We start from the raw sequence: 6000 nt of genomic DNA, 5'->3' as shown, positions 1-6000 counted from the left end.
TCATGCCATTCAAGGCCCTCCATGCAAGTGCCTTCCTCACTTGAAGATCTTTCTCGGTTGAGTTGACCCATGCGCCCAGGTACTTGAAGTCCTCGACTTCCTTCAACACATCGCCTCCTGTTGTTGTCAGAGATGGGTGTTCTGGTAAGTTATAGGTGATAACCTCAGTTTTCTTGGCATTTAGCCTAAGGCCAACCTTGGCACACTCTAACTCCTCTCTGTTCAAGAGTTCCTGTGCTTGTTTCATGTTGTCAGAGAGCAAGCTGATGTCGTCCGCATAGTCCAGGTCCGTTAGGACTACTGTGGGATGTCGTCTCGACTAGAGTTCTCAACGGGCCTGAAAATTAAGGCCCGGCCCTAACTGGGCCCGAGTGGGTCGGCCCGAAGCCCGGCCCGACCCTAACAATTATCATCATTTTCGGCCCGAAAACCCGAAAGCCCGAGAGAGAGAGAAAAAAAAAAGAAAAAAAAAGAAACGTCGCCAGTAGGCAGCTGGCAGCACCAGTGTCTCAAATTACAACAGTGAGAGAGTGGACATAATAGTTGGCGAAATGGCAACTTCACGTGTTAAATTGTTCATGAAACATGCTAACGTTAAATCCCTGTTGTTGTCAACAGTCAATCTCAATCATACAGCTGCCTGCGTGATTTATGTTTCGTCCTTTCAACGGTCACGCATCAAACACAGGCAGCTGGCTCGGCAGATCTATAAACCCAAACGTGTTCATCTGGCTGGCATTCTGGGCTTGCAGATCTGTTGTTTAGTGCGCAACACCACCTGACCACCTCCATGCTTAAACATACACAACTCAGGCGTAATAAGCGGCGCGCTGCGGCTGTAAACCCTTTAAATATAAGTGCACACAGCAGCAGCAAAGGACACTTGATTAACCAGAAAGCATAATGGAATTAATAATATCTTACCAGACGAGATGATCGTCTCTATAAGGTAAGAGGATGTCAACGTATGGTGCTTTTATCTTGATCATGTTGATGTTGTTGTAATACAATCCTCTTAAGTCCTTGTCAATAATATCCAGGTTGGTTCCGCTTTGAAAGTAGTTTTCTTGGATTTATACTTATTACAAACTTGTGAAATTGCCTGCTGCCTTTTAATTTAACATGCAGCTCCAAACTTTCATCGTAGCCGCGGTGACTCTCTGCTGTGCTGTGGCAGAATTTCCGTATATCCAAAGGTTTCGATTGTGACGTCATCACAACAACCAGACTGCTCTATGAGACTGATAGACTATACTTCCGTATGCGTCACCTATTATCCTTGGTCCATTGGTTAGGAACTTAGGCAGGCTTGAGGCTTCAGTGTTGCGCTGAAGACAGTCAGGCAGCTATATGCGCTTGTTCTCTGTTGCTTGAGTGACGGAGCCCGGGGCCCGGCCCGGCCCGACTAATTATTATAATTTTTGGGCCCGGCTCGGCCCGATAACGTCGGGTCGGGCCGGGTAGGGTCGGGCTCGGGCCGAATTTGAGAACACTAGTCTCGACCTCCTTGGTGTTAATGTGAAGCCAAGATCCTGCTCTCGTCCACCGATGGCTTTCCTGAGCGCGTAGTCTAGGACAATGATGAAGAGGAAGGGGGCTAGGGTTTCTCCCTGCATTACCCCAGCTCGGATGTCAAACTCCTCACTGTTGCCATCTGGGGTCACCACCTTGGCCCTTGTTCCTGCATACATGGTCTCAATAGCCCGGAGTATGTTGGGAGGGACATCGTAGGCCTTAAGGATCTTCACCATCTTGCCTCTGTGGATCGAATCAAATGCCTTTTTGAAGTCGATAAAGCACAGTACAGCTGTCAGGTTATCCTTTTTCACCTCCTCGATTAATCTCCTTAGTGCCAATATCTGGGCTATGGTAGTTCTCTCCTCTCAAAAACCATTTTGGTTCTCCCTCAGGTGAGGGTCGATGGCGTGCCGTATCCTGTTCAGGATCATTCTGTTGAAGACCTTGGCAGTGATACATGTCAGGCTGATGCCTCGGTAGTTTTCTGGCATTGAGAGGTCTCCAGCTTTAGGCACCGGGATGATGTTGGACAGAGACCATATTTCAGGCTGCTTGTTGTGCAGTAGAGCAAGGTTGCAAAACTCTAGGATGAGGTCATCAAGGTCACAGTTCTTCAAGACCTCTGGGGGTATGCCATCCGGCCCAGCACTTTTTCCCTCTCTCACTGTGGATTTTGCCCTGGCGAGCTCACTGGCTGTGAAGGGACCATCGTCGATGTTTAGGCCCTGGAGGAATGCCGGGATATTTTCCTCCTCTCCATCCTCTGCTGATGTACCCAGCAGGCTCTGGAAGTGGTCAAACCAGGTCGCTACCCTCTCCTTAGGGCTGTGTCCCTCGACCTGGCCCTCCTTAGCCCTCTTCCGACCAGTCATCTCGTTTATTACCCTCCAGGCCTCCCCGTACTGCTTTTCACCTTGCGCTGCTTGCACTCTTCGCACACTCTCCATCAGTTCCTCCCCTTTGATGGTGTCGTAGGTGTTGAAGAGAAACTGTTTTGGCTTCATTCAGTAACCTACGACTCTCCACGGTTGGTTCACGCTCAAAGTTGAGTCGCGCTTCCTCCAACCTACCCCGTGCTGCTACAACCTCCGGATGTTTAGACCGCAGTGAGGTTCTGGCTCTGTTCAGCACGGGCACGCACAATCTGGTTGCCTCCTCATGTTGGCTGCACTTGGAAACTGTGTTTTTGTATTGGTTTTGGGTCTTGACGCCACAATAGGCTATTTAAAATATTTTGCAATATTTTTGGGCTAATATTTTTGAGCTTGAGGGTGTTGCTTCCAATAAGGCCTTCTGCTAGAGAATATAGCTGTAGAACCACTGGTGTTTTTACTTTTTAAGTCTCAAATAACTCTCCACACTGACAGGTCACAGCACATCAGTATGCTGCTTTTGTACGACACCACTTTTGCAATATCAAGTCTGGAAACATTCTTCTGATCTGTGGTACTGGTAACTTTCAGCTGCTGTTACCATATCTGTGTTGCAATATCAAGTCTGGAAACATTCTTCTGATCTGTGGTACTGGTAACTTTCAGCTGCTGTTACCATATCTGTGTTGGGAACCTTTTTTTTTTAAGTAGGAACGTATCCATATCGTGAAGCCTCCTTTTGAGCAACACCTTTTTTTGTGAGTGTGGCATTGTCTGTGTCGTTTCTCGTTTCATATTGTCATATTCACCTCAGTGTAAAACTGAAAAATGATATTTTCCCATGGTTCGTTGTTTTGTTGGGCGTGCCGTTAAACTTCATTGACATCCCTGCGTGTTTTGATTAACAACAGCGGCCGGGCTGTGTGTGCGCACACACACCCACACACACACACACACACACACACACACACACACACACACACACACACACACACACACACACACACACACACACACACAGCGGCCTGCCCCCTGGTGACAGGCTCCGCTGGCCACTGCTCTCCTCAGTCATCACACAGCCATTTGATAACCAAGATTTTAGACGCACATTTGAAAACAGTATTAAGAGCGAGCCGTGTACAGCTAGACTACATCTGTCCTTCAGATCCCTGTCTAGGAATCCTTTCTTCACTGGACATCATCCACAAGCACAGCACGCCTTGGGAGCTTGGACGGTGAGTTAGTGCCTTTAGGGGTGGGCGATATGGAAAAATACAATATCATGATATTTTCCCAAGCTGTTTCACGATACACAATTTTATCACGATTCTTTTTCACGTTGGTTTTGATGGTTATTTTTCAAGTTACTTGACAAAAACTAGACTCTGGGTTCCTTTTGGGATGACTAAATTGAACTTTACAAGTATTACGGGTCCATTTGGTTTCATTTGTATACTGTCAGAGTTAAATGGAGACCTTGACATTTTAAAGTTTGAGAACTACTGATTTAGATCAAAATGCAGGTTTAAATTGAATTCTGCAATGAATCTCTGTATTAACGATTAAACATGATTTTTTACAAGGCTCCCTCAATTGTATCACAATATATACGATATCTCTGAAAAGGCATATCGTGTAGACATTGTATCGTCTCCACGATAATTATCACCATATCGCCCACCCCTACTTTCTCCAGGACTCCAGCAGTGCAGACTGTTGGGACTGGAACCCAGGTCCAGGTTAGAAGGGATTTATCTACACGCTGTTGTGTTTGTTGTGATTATTACATATAATCGCCTAATTTCAGGGATTTTACACTAAGGTCTCAGAGGCACTTGCCCGTCGGCCAAGTACAGGTCATATTTTACTTGCCCAAAGGTCATGCTCACTTGCCCGAAAATCTAATGGTTGTAATTATTGTAATATAATTGTAATTATAATGTATAAAATGATAGGTGCAATTGGCAAATTTACAATTGAATGTTATAATAATCCAATCGACTGCCAAATGGCGACAGTCACTTTGATAACCTGAATAAGGGCAACTGATTTAAATCGTAGCATTGTTCTTCATGACTAGCAATAATATTATTTTTAAAGATTAGTTTTTGGTCTTTTATGCCTTTATTGATAGGACAGTAGACTGAAAGGAAATGGGAGAGAGATGGGGAGTGACACGCGGCAAAGGTTGTCCAGATCGGGAATCGAACCAGCGACGCCACCAGGCATCCATACCTCTGTGGCAATGCCTAAGTGGTATGCGCCCGGACCAGTAGGCCAGCAGGCGCCCTAACTATCAATAATATCTAATGAAGACGTAATGCACTTGCCCGTCTTCATTAGACGGGCCCATTTGGGTCCATGGGGACCGGCCCAACAGGTCCATTTGGTTCCATTTGTACACTCTCAATATAAATTGGGGTCTCAGAGATAGAAATGCCATTAAATGAGGGTCTGTACCCTAATGCATGTCAAACTGGGGGTCCTTGAAATCAAAATCGGGTTGGGAATCACTGCTATAGACGTAAAAGCCATCTTTGGCATATATGTTTTCAAACGGGGGTCCGCATGGCTAATGTTTTTGGGGGTCCTTGACAGGAAAAGGTTTTAAGAACCACGATGAGCCCCTCACACAGACACCGGCCCAGAACAAAGGTTGACGCAGTGGCTGGGATGCTGCTGCTGCTGCTGCTCTGTCTGTGTGGGTGCTCTAGCGGCTGTCTCTCTGGGGCTCAGCCTCAGACGGACAGCCTTCCTGAAAGGAACCCTGGAGACGTGTGGGCGGAGCTGAGGCACCTGAGAGACGCTCTAGTGGAGCAGAAGACGGAGCTCACCATCGCCAGGACGGACCTTCAGAACATGAAGAGCAGAGTGGAGGATCTGAGGTATTGGCTACTCATTTTATTGTGGGCTGGGCTCCCAGCAGCAATAAAAAGCACTATAGTTCTCACCATTTACTAGTAGAGGAGCCTATCAATTTCCGTAATTTTGGAATGATAATTTTTGGAGACATGTATATCTTGATTCTTGGGGTTCTCAGAATGCCAAAAAAAACATGTCTCCAATTTTTCTTTCGGGGTTTAGCATGTGTAATTAGCATAACTAGAAGCTGGGCCGCCCTTCGGGCGGCCCAGCGTCTAGTCGGCGACCTGGCCAACTCGGGAACGATGTAAATAGGGAATGAATGCCCCGCCCTTTAATGCAAACCCCATTATACCTGTTGTCATATGTTTTGACCATCTGTTTGCCTGTGTCCATTTATGCCCATATATGGAGATATCTGTTATCTGTCTGTCTGTTAGCGTCCATTTTATGTCCATATATGGAGATCACTGCAGATATAGTTCTGGGTCCATTTTATGCCCATATGCCCATATATGGAGATATCTGTCTATTTGCGTCCATTTCATGCCCATATATGGAGATCTCTGTATCTGTCTGTCTGTGTCCCTTTATGCCCGTATATGGAGATCTTTGTGATTCTGCGTAAATTTTATGCCCATATATGCCATTTGCGTCCATTTTATGCCCATTTATGGAGATTTCTGTATCCGTCTGTCTGTGTCCCTTTATGCCCGTATATGGAGATCTTTGTGATTCTGCGTCCATT

This window comes from Nannobrachium achirus (genome assembly GCF_963921795.1).
Source record: "Nannobrachium achirus genome assembly, chromosome: 4".
Classification (NCBI taxonomy): domain Eukaryota; kingdom Metazoa; phylum Chordata; class Actinopteri; order Myctophiformes; family Myctophidae; genus Nannobrachium; species Nannobrachium achirus.
Note: the sequence above shows the minus strand (reverse complement) of the source record.